Source organism: Schistocerca cancellata, chromosome 4 (assembly GCF_023864275.1).
Source record: "Schistocerca cancellata isolate TAMUIC-IGC-003103 chromosome 4, iqSchCanc2.1, whole genome shotgun sequence".
In the NCBI taxonomy this organism is placed as follows: Eukaryota; Metazoa; Arthropoda; class Insecta; order Orthoptera; family Acrididae; genus Schistocerca; species Schistocerca cancellata.
Genome location: NC_064629.1, coordinates 671,016,015 through 671,031,756, shown reverse-complemented (window position 1 = coordinate 671,031,756; position 15,742 = coordinate 671,016,015).

Here is a 15,742-nt window from a genome sequence, read left to right as displayed (position 1 = left end):
TGAGAGATTCATGGGGGGATGGGGGGGGGGGGGGGGGACACTGGGCAACGACTTACTAGAACAGGGCAAAGGAATGCAATTGAAAACGAATGAGTGTCTTTAAGAGATGAAATAGTGAAGGCAGCAGAGGATCAAATAGGTAAGACGAAAAACAAGGCCTAGTAGAAATCCTTGGATAACACAGCAGATATTGAATTTAATTGATGAAAGGAGAAAACATAAAAATGCAGTAAATGTAGAACGGGAAAGGGAGCACAAACGTCTAAAAAATGAGATTGACAGGGAGTGTAAAATGGCTAAGCAGGAATGACTAAAGAACAAATGGTAGGGTTCAGAAACATATTTCACTAAGTGAAAGATAGATACTGCGTAAAAGAAAATTAAAGAGGCATTTGGGTAAAAGAGAAGCAGTTGTATGAATATCAAGAGCGCAGATGGAAAACCAGATCTAAGCAAAGAAGGGAAAGGTGAAAAATGGAAGGAGTATATAGAGGGTGTGTAAAAGGGAGATGAACTTGCAGGCAATATTATAAAAATGGAATCGGACGTAGATGAAAAGAAGATGGGAGACATGATACTGCGAGAAGAATTTGACAGAGCACTGAAAAACTAAGTCGAATCAAGGCCCCGAGATTATACAAAATTCCGTCAGACCTACTGATAGCCTCAAGAGAGCCAGCCATGACAGAACTCTTCCATCTGGTGTGAAAAATATATGATACAGGCAAAATACTCTTAGCCTTCAAGAAGAATGTACTAATTTCCATTCTAAAGCAAACAGTTGCTGACCAAACTATCAGTTTAATAAGTCATGGTTGCAAAATACTAACACGAATTCTTTACAGAAGAATGGAAAAAACTGGTAGAACCCGACCTCTGGGTAGATCAGTTTGGATTCCGAAGAAATGTAGGCACACGCGAGGCAATACTGACCTTATGACGTATAAGATAGGTTAAGGAAAGGAAAACTTACGCTTATAGCATTTGTAGACTTAGAAAAAGCTTTGACAATGTTTACTAGAATACTCTCCTTGAAATTCTGAAGGTAATGGGGGTAAAACACAAGGAGTGAAAGGCTACTTACAACTTGTACAGAAATGAGCCGGCAGTTATACGAGTGTAGGGGCATGAAAAAGATGAAGTGATGGAGAAGGAAGTGAGGCAGCGTTGTACCTTATTCCGGATGTTATTCAATCTGAACATAGAGCAATCAGTAAAAGAAAGGAGAGAAAAATTTGGAGACAGAATTAAAGTTCAAAGAGAAGAAATAAAAACTTTGAGGTTTACCGATGACATTGTAATTCTGTCAGAGACAGCAAAGGACTTGCACGAGTAGTTTAACGGAATGGACAGTGTCTTGAACATCAACAAAAGCAAAACAAGGATAATGGAATGAGTCGAATTAAATCAGGCGATACTGAGGGAATTAGATTAGGGAAAGAGATACTTAAAGTAGTGTATGAGTTTCGCTGTTTGGGCAGCAAAATAACTGACGATGATCGAAGTAGAGAAGATATAAAGTGTAGGCTGGCAATGGCAAGAAAAGCGTTACTGAAGAAAAGAAATTTATTAACATCGAATATAGATTTAAGTGTCAGGAACTCTTTTCTGAAAATATTTGTATGGAATGTAGCCATGTATGTAAGTGAAACATGGTCGATAAACAATTTAGACAAGAAGACTATAGAAGCTTTTGAAATGTGCTGCTACAAAAAATGCTGAAGATTACCTGCGTAGATCACATAACTAAAGAGGAAGTACTGAATAGAATTGGGGAAAAAAGAAATTTGTGGTGCAACCTGACTGGCAGAAGGGATCGGTTGATAGCACACATTCTGAGACATCAAGCGATCACCAATTTAGTATTGGAGGGAAGAGTGGGGGGTAAAACTCGTAGAGGGAGACCAAGAGATGAATACGGTAAGCAGATTCAGAATGATGTAAGTTGCAGAAGTTAGTCGGGGATGTAGAGGCTTGCACAGGGTAGAGTAGCACGGAGAGATGCATCAAACTAGTCTTCGGATAGAAAACCACAACAACAACAACTGGAAAATGTTGTGAGTTCTGTGACTCTTCCCTTATTTGTTTCCCAGATTATAAAAAGGCCTTTGATTGTCATATGGGACAAGTTGTGGTATGTGCTCAATGGTTTGGGGTTCGAAAACACCTAGTACGATTTCTACGGTATCATTATTAAAAGGTTTTCATAACATTCTTACTGATCCATAAAGGTGGATGATGAATACTCGGAGTTTAGCGATGTGACAAATGGAGTCAGACAAGGTTTATACTGTCACGCCAATTCTATAACATCTATGCAAATTATGTCATCAGGCGAAAGGTATTGGTTGGCGGGGAAGGTGGGATTTTATTTGGCATTACTTGATCCAAGAATTCTTCCATTGCAGAGGCAGGCGACCTTTCAGATACGACACAAATTTCAGTTATGGAAAAGTCTCCGTCACACGATTGTTTATTAAATGTTACGCGTTTTGAAGAACCATCGTCAGACATAAGCTGTGGGACAAAGTACAGAAATTATCAAAAATAAGTGACATATACCAGTGTAATGCATGATCGTGAAAAAAGATATATGCGCGATTATTTCAGTACTTACATGTAAATCTAGTTTTAGATACAACAAACTGAGCACATGGCCTGTATATAGTAATATAATTGTCATTTCATAAAGACTGCTTACGGTAGCACACTTGTCAAATTCAGTGAACGCAAGTGTCAAACTGGCCGTAGCGTATTAATATGTCAAAGAACTAAACGACACCGACAGAGAGTGTAAGTATTAACTAAAGACAATTCGCATCGACGAGTAAATATACTAAGACTACTTTTTCTGCAAAACGACGTAAGTACTTTTTTGAAAGAATATATTTTAAATTCGTCGATGGGTAAGAGTTAAATGACAATAAAATTTGCATCGAAATGTAGCAATGACACAGATAAACACTGAATGACAGTAAAATGTTCATCGAAATATAACAGTAACACAATAAAAACTATTTAACTACACGAGATTCGTATACAAAGGATGTCAGTTATTTTTCATTTATTTACCATTGTTCAGACATATAAGGAATCAAATTGTGCATATCATTGGTAACGTTTTATACTTGCATTTTACATTTTTACCAAGTGTTGAAAAGAAACACTGAAGCTGTTGCCAAACAGAGACCAATAGGTAATTCTCTCATGTCATGTTACATGTAACACATTTCGGCGCATACGTTTTGTAGCTCCCTGTATTATTTAGTAATTGGTATAGCGACACACGTTATAACTGACATCCTTTGTATATGAATCTCACGTAGTTTAATAGTTTTTACCTACTGTGTTACTGTTATATTTCGATGTACATGTTATTGTCATTCAACTTTTATCTGTGTCATTGTTATATTTCGATGCACATGTTACTATCATTTAACTGTTACGCAACGACGGCATTCAAAATATCTTCTTTTATAAACGTTCTTACGTCGTTTTGCAGATAAATTAGCCTTAGTATATTTCCTCGCCGATGCGAATTGTCTTTGGTTAATGCTTATGTCACCTGTCGGTATGGTATGCTTCTATAACATTTTAATACGCAGCCGCCAGTTTGACACTTGCATTCATTGAATTGACAGCTGAACTACCATATGCAGTCTTTATGAAATAAGAATTGTAATACTACATACAGTCCATGTGCTCAGTTTGTCAATCCTAAAATTAGATCTACATGTAAGTACTGAAATAATTGCGCATACAGTGTTTGTCACGATCATGCACTATACTGGCACATGATTCTTATTTTTCATAGTTTTTGTACATTACCCCACAGTGTATGCCTGACGATGATTTTTCGAAACGCATAACATTTAATGAAGAGTTGTGCGTTCAAAACTTTTCCATAATTGAAATTTAAGTTACTTCATTTGGCGGCACGAGAATCAAGAATCTACACTCTGCAGTTGATACTACCCTCATTACAGGAAGCGAGCAACAACTTAGTGACATGGTCTCCAGAGTGAAATCTATTAGTTTAAGTTTCGGTCTACAGGTAAACATGGATAAAAATGAACTAACAGTTATTAATCGCCAAGGCTTCGAGCGAATTCAGCTTACAGGACGCTCAAAGGAATGATTGTGTATATCTAGGATAGCTAATCAGTGACACAGGAAAGTGTGATAACGAAATAAAACGAAGAACCGTCCTCGGGCGATCCGCAATGGTTCAGTGGCTCTAAGCACCATGGGACTTAACATCTGAGGTCATCATTTCCCTAGACTTAGAACTACTTAAACCTAGCTAACCTAAGGATAGCACACACATCCATGCCCGAGGCAGGATTCGAACCTGCGACCGTAACAGATGCGCGGTTCCGGACTGAAGCGCTTAGAACCGCTTGGCCACAGTGGCCGGCGCTCCGCAATGGTTAAACGCACTGAGATCTGGGATATTCAAAACAGTGGAGATGTACTTGGTGAAATCGTTGGTGTTTACTGTGTTCTTCTACGGCTGCGAGATCTAGACCGTAAAAGCTAGTGGCAAGTACCGAATTGATACCTTCGAGATGTGGTATTGGCGGAAGATGTTACGTGTACCATGGTCGAAAAGAAGAACAAATGCTTCGTTTATAGAACAACTTGGAAGAAATCTGCCTTCTCGTGTCAGCCAAAGATATTTCCAGTTCCTTGGCCACATTTTGAGAAGAGGGGGGACAATACAGAAAAGAGCGTCTTGCAAGGCGAAAGATAAGGTAGAAGATCAAGAGCAAGAGCAGCAAGTAGATGATTGGATCGAGTGAAGAAGGTTCCCAGCCTACCTCTTCGCATTATATTAAGAAGATCTAGTCGAAGATTCCATTAATTAAGAAACGGATGAAGAAATGAAGCAACGGCACTCAGCAGTTAACCGTCTACTGATGAAACATTCGTAAAGGCTACATATGCACTACAGGCTTGTGAAAGGGGAGCCAAATCGGTGCCCCCTTCGGGTGTATACTTCTGTTGCCACTCCCGCTTTGCTTCAGCACCGCGGCGCAGTTTACACCTGAACAAGCATTCTCCGCGTCGCCCCGTTGAGTGGCTTCTTTCCCCTTGTCTGGCATCAGCGCACTGATTCACCTCACAGCCGGCCCAGCTCCCGACGTGCTGCTCTCCTCCGAGCCCATGTTACGTGCCTAAAGATCTGCTCTAAGTTTACCTGATGGCTTGCACAAAGGCCATCAAGCAGACTCCGTTGACTGACATGCTGCTTGTCTGCAGGGGGCTTAACATGCTTTCAAGCGGTAGCTCCGGTCCTTTTTCCCTAAATAGAATCTCTAAATACACCTGCACTGGCCAGTCAGGAGTCTTGTCAGTGTCTGACGTCACAACCTACAAAGCGGGACATCCCGTCACTACCGCGGCAATGTTAGAGAGCAGTTCGGTTATCACTTAGCCTCAGTGTTTGCATTTTAACTACCGCCCACTGGTCCACAGTGAAGTAAAGAAAGCATTATTTCTGTAATTAACGCATGTAGGGAAGAGCTGTTCTTATATTCTGAGAAAACTCTCACTTATTAAAACAAATAACTGCACTTTAAACAGACCATTTTCCACCAAACATCTTGCGTCACGCTGTGTGACAACTTGGACAGGCGGGTTAGCCGTCCCTGTTCCTGCTGCGGAGCGTCGTCAAGCATAGTAGCATACTTCCACGGAAACTTAGCTCCATGTGACTCTAGCATTTGGCTCGAACTGGCCCTTAACCCTGAAACGGCGTTGCGGAGTCTCTGGGAGACTGGGACTCCAGGGACATGTGAAGTTGTAGCAACTTTCATATTTGTTGATGTGGGAGCATGCACTGTTCAAATGGTCTAAGCACTATGGGACTTAACATCTGAAGTCATCAGTGTCCTAGACTTAGAACTACTTAAACCTAACTAGCCTAAGGACATCACACACATCCATGCCCGAGGCAGGATGCGAACCTGTGGCCGTAGCAGCCTAGTGGTTCCGGACTGAAGCGCCTAGAACCGCTCGACCACAGCGGCCGGCTCATGCGCTGTTCAGTACCATCCTATGGTGAGGATACACGTCACTTGCGTAGGCGACTGCAGTCCGTTATCAAGACAAGCGTTGTAAACAACGAACTTAAAGAGTCGCGGGATTGCGCGATGCGATTATTGTAATGTTTTCGTTCTTCGTCTGTGTGGCCATATTGTCCGTAGTTGCTTTATAGTTCCTGAGGGTATTTTTGTTCCGTCGTCACAACTACAGGAAAATGCGTGTTTTTCTCTTCAGACGCGTTTCTATTGAGGTAAAACATCATCAGTGGCCTGCAATAAAATAAATTTATAGTTTGATTTGTTTTCAAGATCGAAAAACAGATTGTTAACAATTTGTATCATCTCAATAGTGCTTGGTCTGTGGTATTCCTGTTTTAGATGGTCTGCAACTGTTGACTGGTTTGTACCGTATCCCCACGCTCTGATGAGTTCTTTATATCTCGAGCCAAATGTCCTGCTTCCCAATGTACACTGATGAACCAATCTATATGACCACTTGCTCAATAGCTCGTTTGTCCGTCTTAGGAAGGATATACATAACTGATTCTGTGTATCAGGGATCGGACAGTTTGTTAGGAGGTTGGGGAAGTATGTGGCATTAGATGTCTACACAAGATTGATACTCCCAGCATATGATCTTACAAATCTCACTTTTTGTGATGGCTGGTTGTTTGTCTTTTGGATTGAACAAGAAACTACCTTTTATCAGTCATCACAAAAACTGGAGTTTATAGGATTATACTCTGAGGGTATCAATCTTCCTACATTGTACAGACTGGAAGGCCAATCTGCACCACGCTTAAAGAACATCATAGAAGCTGGAGATTGAAGAAGGCTTTGGAAACATTGCCTAAACAGACCGCAAATACATAATAAATGTAGAAGTCTTACACACATAGGAAAAGTGGGCATAACTCAGCCAGTTATAAACTGTATAAATTTAAAAAAAAACATGTGTATATCCCCACACCTATTACAAATGAGCAAACCCAATTCAATTGTTCACATCTTTTAGGTGATATCAAAACTCCTAGATAGAAGTAAAACTTTGAGCCGCAATCCATGAGTAGATAAAAAAGTTCTAGGCTGATGCATAAGTGTATTCCTAGGTATTTTTAGTCATGTTAGTGTAATTGCTGAATTGTGTAATTCCATATGTAATTTGTCAAAAAATGATCACAGAAGTAATTTTACATTAAGTCAAGGATCGATACATTAAGAAGTTGAGATGTTTATCTTTGGTTTATCTTCGTGCTTATCTTCGCTTAATCGTCTTTGGAATAAGTAACGTTTTTGAAAATGAGCATATAACCCGAAACCTAGATTGTGCAGTAACCACAATAAAATTTGTGAAATAAAGCAAAAAACAGTGTATGTTTAGTTAATTTACAATGTTTCACAAAGAAACCAAAGTTGAGTCAATTAAAATGATACGAATATACATTTAAAACGAACAAACCTGTACTTAAAACCAACACAAAACAAAAATGGAAAAATGGGAATCTAATAATTTGTTAGTTGCTTCTAATATTACAGTAATACTAAATCACTTCTGAATCGATGTTAGTTGTGTCTGGTACAGTAAATTGCTCAGTATATTTCCAAATCTTTCAGAAATGCTTACCTTCATCTGTCAAAATAGTCCTCACATTTGGAAAAGTCCACTCTGCGTCACATTATGTTAAGAAGTTACAACTTCATTGTTGCAATATCAATTGCAAAATTACTATCGAAAAGTACGTCCAGAATCATAACGTCTGATGAAATGTTTTCTTTAACTCGTAAACTGAAAAGCAAGCAGCATATACTGATTTTGCAACGAATCTAAAAAATTGCTTACTATACTTTATATAGATTGATGGAACCACAGATTACTACAGGTATTACACCGGCTGTAACGATTGAGCGTTTCATTGCAATTTTTATTTTTTAAGAAGCAAAAAAATGGATGGTTCAGAGCTGAGTTTCCTGATTATGTCATAAGTTGACCTGTATTTACAACGAAGAGAAGCAGACGGTGAGAGCTGTCGCAGAAATAAACTCAATTTATATGCATTCTTAAATTTAATTTTTGTGATCCGTCATCATTGTCGACCACGCATTGGTGAAAGTTCACAACGGTTTCTAGCAAAGCTCGGCTGACCAGGTATTAATAAGCTATACATGCGCTACTACAACCATGCAAAATTAGGAATATAGTTTAATACTTTCTGTCTAACGATAAATAAAACGTGGAAAAACCTAATAAACTGTATAAACATACTTTTAAAAACTGTTCACCTGTATCTTCACTTTTCTTGCTTTTTGAGTAACGAAGACCTCTGCCAACGTCTATATGTCGAGGGAATGCGCAATCTCTTTCCACTGCTATTATGACAATACCTCTTAGCCACTCGTTGCTTGTTGAAGAACTCAGATAGTTTTTAATGGTATTTATCTTGGAACAGCTACGTTCTTCAGAGGCTACAGGCGCTGGCATGCACAAAAATATTCTTAACACAACGGTTACGTATAGGAAAAGTCTTGAAAGTTCTTTTTGAAGATGTACTGAAGCATTTCTAAGCACATGTTGGCAGTTTGTGGAAGCATGGTGGACAAAGGTTTCAATTCATTTACAAAATCCTGCGAATTTATGTCTCCTGATAGCATTTTAGTGTCTCTCAAAGCATCCGCAATATTTCTGCATCCTCTGTTGAGATAGTATTTCTTTGTTACCAAGTTCTTAATGTCACAAAGAACACTGAAAACGTTACAGTAGTTACTGAGCTGCTGAAAACTTTGCTTCAATGACATAATAGCGGCGTCCACTACAACACAGAATAAGCTTACAATTCTACATCCACATCTACATACATACACCGCAACCCACCCTGTAGCACTACCAGTCATTTCATTTCCTATTCCACGCACAAACAAGAGCTAGGGAAAAACGACTGTCTCTATGCCTCTGCAGGAGCCCAATTATATCTCTAATCTTATCTTCACGGCCCTTACGCGAAATGTGCGTTAGTGGCAGTAGAATCGTTCTGCAGTCAGCCTCAAATGCCAGTTCTCTGAATTTCGTTGCTGGGTGATACTTGTATAATTTACAGTCAGATACTAAACTTTAAACTAATAAAGATATTGAAAATCTGATTACACCATCAGAATTGTCGTGCAAATAATGGTAATGTACATGTTTCTTTGTGAGGTATCATGATACATCTGGCTACTATTAATTTCTATACGAACTGTGAAATGTCTGCCATTAATATTTCACTAAGTCCGCCATCTTGGCACTCCCAGCATGTCTCCTTCATCGACACGGAGGATGCTAAGTTCACCGGACTTGGATACGATGTGACGTCATTATGACGTATACACGCTACATCGAAAACGATAGAAACCGTATATCGACTATTCGACTTTTGTGAACTTTCGAGAGGTTGTGACAGGGTAGCGCTGTGCTCCGCGCCATTCGTTTAGATGTGTTTTGCGTTCCTTGCGTTTAAATCGTGTATTGTACTGTGTGTCCTGTGCGTTGTTTTTCGTTTGCTCGTCTCTAATTATGTGTTCAGCATTCGAGAGACTAATGAGAGAAAAGCTGAAAGAGTTCAGCATCGATGACGACGGGCAATTGCGTGGTTATTGTGAATCTCAAGCAGAAATTGATGTACTTCTGACCCAGCTGAAGTGCGTCGGTTATTCGTACTTGGTGAGAAGAAGCACTCAGCAGCCAAAATCTTTAGATGCGTCAAGACACTAACCTTTGGTTAAGATTATATTGAGAAATCCACTTCCCCTCGTATTTCATCTCCGGTCGACGATTTTTCTTCAACAATTCCTCATATTTTTCTTTTTAAGTTCGAAATTCAGTCATTCTACACACCAGTCATTACTGGACACTAAGGTACCTGTCTCTGCGGTCCGAGTGTAAAATTACTTGGAATTATGGTTGATAAAAGACTATCTTGGGATGGACATATAAATTACTTACCTAACAAACTTGCACGAGTTCTCTTTCAGCTATATAAATTAAGAAAAAAAGTCAGCAAGAGTATGCTGCTACAATCTAATATGTACTGACAAGACCAATTGTATGAAACCATACTAAAATATTGATAATAAATAAATATTATTTTCGGCGTAAGCGTTCAATACAACAAACACACAATCTAATCTGGTCGGGACATAAGAAGACTTCACTTTTTTACGAAACGTGTTGTCCGTGGTGTTTTAAAGGCCACGAATATTTCTATTAATATCCAGCTCTTTTACTTTTATTTTGGCGAAATACATATACGCTGCCACACTGAGCTGTTATCAGAATCGCACGAGTCATAACAAACCACTAGCAGACGACAGTTTAGAATCTCGAACGTTCGTAAAAGTCGATAGGTGTGTTAATCGACCAAAGTTTATGTACGTCATAATGACGTCACATCATATCCAGGATGGGAGAACTTAGCATCCTCCCATCGACACAGCATCACCATGGAATTCCCAGCCTCGCGGCCGATGGACTCCAGCTAACGTTCGGCACCGCGTGGCCGCCGACGAGCCGCGGGCCGCTGAGAGGCCCCAACGCGGCCACGCCAACTCCGAACGCAGAATATTTCCAGGCCGCCACAGCTCGCCCGTTACCTCACAATGGTCTAATTGCATACCTTCTTGCTGAATTGCTTTATTGACATATCACAGCAGGCAAAGATAATTTAAATTTTTGTTTTGTGTAAAGAGTCTAATTACTTCAGTGAAGCACAATAGATCACTTTCGCAAGTGTTCAAGTCTTACGTTACTAAGATCAGATCTCAAAACCCGACCACTTTCAATCCATGCCTACCGTCTTGTATCACACAGCGGCTTCAGAGGCAGGTTTACGTGATTCTTGAGTGCTTGTCAGCGCTTCACAAAGGCAGAAAACAATGTGAACAATCTTTGAACGACACCAAAAAATGTAGCTCAATTACAAATGATTTAACAGCATCACTAACAAATAAAGTTTAAGCTATGAGTGCAGCAACGGATGCAATTAACTCTTGGATTTTCTTCGATGCTACGAGCTTGAGTATCTCTCTTCTTGCCCTTCATGCTGCTTCCATTAATGTAAATTTTTACCTGACGATATGAAAGCGGAATGCCAAAGTTATGTAGTATATGGAGCAAAAATTCTGTGACACCTTCTTCAGTAGTATCACTCGCTTAAAAAGAACCAAAAACATATTCAGTTGCAACTTGCTTGGAAAACACATCTATCAATCTTAAAACCAAGCTTATTTGTTCCTTGCGACTTAAATGTGATGTGCAGTCTGATATTACTGAATAATGTTTATTTTTGATTGTGGGATTCCTCGTGATAGGTATGATTTCGTCAGAAATTATGGAAATAATTTCATTTTGTATGACCTTAATTAAGTAACCAATTATCCAGATGTAGTCAAGTGATTAATATGATCATTAATATAGGATCGAACATGGCCATTAATTTTACTTGCCTTAAACAGTTTCCATTACCTGGTTTCCTGACATCATGGTCACCTGTTAATGTTATATTTCTTTAGACAAGGAAACGTTCTATCGACAATAACCTTAACAAAACCGATTTCCACATATTTTCTTACTGATCAATTTGATCTTGAGTTGCCTGATCAATTAAATTAAAGCTTTTAATGTTCTGAGAGAGCTCTTTCCATTTGCACAGTTCAATAACATGGCTACAGGACAGTTCGTGGTTAGAGAGTATTTTTGACAAGCTTGGCCAGTCTCTTAAACAGCAATACACAGCATCTTTTGTTCGTGAATACGCAAGCCATGTCCGTTTAACTTTTCGTCGTTTGAAAGACGATGAAAGCAATTAAAAACAATAAAACATCTTCTCGTCCCGCTATCCACAGAAAATTTTACATTTTTTTCACTAATGTCGTGCGGACCTTTTCGTTAATTGTTCTTATTGTTAAATTGTCATTTATAATACCCGTGCCGGTTCCCGAATCGTTAAGATCATTGACAACTTGAAGACTGTTACCTTCCCTAGACGATTTTCTTCTTTCTTGGTGATGTTGGGTTGCTCAGTTTTTTTCTGCAGCAACTCTATCGCAAACTATTAGCGCTAGTGGAACAGTTACATCAGCCACTAGTTCTTGCTTACATGAAGCATATCGTTCTTCACATTCTTCCACATCGCACTGTACATTCACAGAAGCACTATAACTTTTGTTTAAAAATTTATTTAATGAACCTTTTTGCAGAAACTGCTCTTTTAAGATGGCAAACCTGTATTATCTTTTTTTGGCACCCGAGAAGTTCTTGTGGTCTGTTCTACATTCTTGCATAAAACGAATCACAGACTCTGACAGTACCAGACATAGACGCACAGACAGCATCCGTACTTCATGCCTCACTGAACCAAGATGCCCCAAAAACATTAGGGCATTTTACTCGAATGCACCTGGCCCACGGATTAACAGTGGAAATTCCAAAGCACTCAGCCTACACGCCACACTTTGTCTAGCATTGTAGGAGAAAAGGCGTACCGCATCGGTCGGCGACGTGAAAGTTTTCTGGTATTTCCATTACAAGCTGGGAGAGAAGTGGCTCACGGCTAGGTCACCGTTGCTCTTGTACGTGGACCAAAAGTCGATAAAGTAAAAGGGCTAGATAATTTCAGTTCACGTGATGTCATCGCTTATCGGACATTTCAGATTTGTGAAATTTACAACAGAGAAAAGGGTTCATCGTATTACATGTCGACTATGAACTTGGTTCTCAGGACCAGGAATCATCGTAAAATAAATCAATCGGAATCTGTCTCAGTGTGGGTGACAGGTGTTGACAACTGTAAAAAAATCGCACTCGTTGGTTTTCTGACTCATTATTATAGAAATCAAATAAAGTTCCCTTCCTTAACCTTAATCCTCATCTATTCAAAAAACTACACATTGATCTTGCCATTTAAATTCACGTGATATCATCGCTTATCGGACATTTCAGATTTGTGAAGTTTATAACAGAGATAAGGGTTCATCGTATTACATGTCAACTATACCTTTGGTTCTCAGGACCAGGAATCATCGTAAAATAAATCAATCGAAATCTGTCTCAGTGTGGGTGAAAGGTGTTGACAACTGTAAAAAGATCGCACTCGTCGGTTTTCTGATTATTATTGAAATTAAATAAAGTTCCCTTCCTTAACCTCAATCCTCATCTATTCAAAAAACTACACATTGATCTTGCCATTTAAATTCACGTGATATCATCGCTTATCGGACATTTCAGATTTGTGAAGTTTATAACAGAGATAAGGAGGGTTCATCGTATTACATGTCAACTATACCTTTGGTTCTCAGGACCAGGAATCATCGTAAAATAAATCAATCGAAATCTGTCTCAGTGTAGGTGAAAGTTGTTGACAACTGTAAAAAGATCGCACTCGTTGGTTTACTGACTCATTATTATAGAAATTAAATAAAGTTCCCTTCCTTATCCTTAATCCTTATCCATTAAAAAAAACTCCACATTGATCTTGCCAAAAGCGGAGAAGCGATTCCTCTTGGTGTTGTAGCTCTCTGGGGCACACTGGGATGCTCTCTAGGACACCCTGTGATGCTAAATGCCCATTAATATTTGTTCATATGGGCGAAAATCTCGTCTCGAAAGTGTTGTAGCTGGTTGCCTATCTACCGCGCCATGCCGTCTCTAGCTTTAACAAGACGACCGCTGCACTAAAGTCAAGACTTCCGGTCAACGCCAACTGCTCCCGCTGCCACTGCGCCGCAGGCAGAAGTTGTGGTTTGTAACTGGCAGCTATATAAGTAAAGAATCTGGAAAGACAGCGTCAGTCGTCGAGCAGCCGCACGTGCAGCAGTATCGAGATAGATTAGTTATGCCGTTTTTTTTTTTGGGAGGAGTAGGCGTTCGCGTCTTACAGTTGTTTCTCAGGACCAGGAATCATCGTAAAATAAATTAATCGGAATCTGTTTCAGTGTGGGTGAAAGGTGTTAACAACTGTAAAAAGAATGCACACGTTGGTGATCTGCCTCATTACTCATCAAAGCTGTTCATTTTAGGAAGTAGCATCAACAGTGAAGGTGCATCCGACAGCAGGGCGAGTGTGAATGCAGCCTATTAACATTTTAATTTGAATATATTATTTTCCTCTTAGCAGGAAACAAGACCATTCGTTAAGTAAGGACAAACTTTGACAAGAATCATGATAGGGGCCAGTCAAAAACTCTGCCCCCATCCTCCTCCCCCCTTCCCCCCGCGACTGCGTTTCTTGCGGTAATCTTAAACCAGCCCTGCATCTCACGGAACGTGCACCTCATCGTGATTCGCGATCTTAACACTCTCCAGTGCCAGTTCCCTGCTGCATCCTGTAAGATAACCGATATTCTGGCGAGAATTCAACCACGTTAAAGTTTAAAATTTTGAACATAAGATTTAGCCTGGCCGAGCTTGACCGGAGCGGACAGCGTTGGAAAGGGGGCCTTCAAGTACGGCCTCGCGCTCGCCGACAAAGGGACGGTCAGCCACTACCGTTTTTCTCTGGGGGTTGACGGTCAGGGTAAGTTTCTGGCCAGCAACGTGAAAGAGACAATTTAGAAAACGTGTCTAATGGTGGCGTTATCCACTTATTGTAATATAACGACATTAGAACCTTTTAATTCTGTACCAATTCTATGTTCGGTTACAGCATAAATACAAACATACCAGCATAATCCCCCCCCCCTCCCCCCATGAACCATGGACCTTGCCGTTGGTGGGGAGGCTTGCGTGCCTCAGCCACACAGATAGCTGTACCGTAGGTGCAACCACAACGGAGGGGTATCTGTTGAGAGAGCAGACAAACGTGTGGTTCCTGGAGAGGGGCAGCAGTCTTTTCGGTAGTTGCAGGGGCAACAGTCTGGATGATTGACTGATCTGCCCTTGTAACATTAACCAAAACGATCTTGCTGTGCTGGTACTGCGAACGGCTGAAAGAAAGGGGAAACTACAGCAGTAATTTTTTCCCGAGGGCATGCAGCTTTACTGTATGGTTAAATGATGATGACGTCCTCTTGGGTAAAATATTCCAGAGGTAAAACAGTCCTCCATTCGGATCTCCAGGCTGGGACTACTCAGAAGGACGTGGTTATCAGGAGAAAGAAAACTGGCTTTCTACAGATCGGAGCGTGGAATGTCAGATCCCTTAATCGGGCAGGTAGGTTAGAAAATTTAAAAAGGGAAATGGATAGGTCAAAGTTAGATATAGTGGGAATTAGTGAAGTTCGGTGGCAGGTGGAACAAGACTTCTGGTCAGGCGAATACAGGGTTATAAATACAAAATCAAGTAGGGGGTTATAAATACAAAATCAAATAGGGCTAATGCAGGAGTATCTTTAATAATGAATAAAAATATAGGAGTGCGGATAAGCTGCTACGAACAGCATAGTGAACGCATTAATGTAGCCAAGATAAACACGAAGCCCACACCTACCACAGTAGTACAAGTTTATATGCCAACTAGCTCCGCAGATGACGAAGAGATTAATGAAATGTATGATGAGATAAAGGAAATTATTCAGATAGTTGACAAACTGCCTATTGGCTTCTGTCTCGGGTTCTTCGACCGACGTTCATCTAATGATTTTTCTGACGTTTCGCCACTCGTGCTGGCGAAACGTCAGAAAAAACATTAGATGAACGTCGGCCGAAGAACCCGAGACGGAAGCCAATA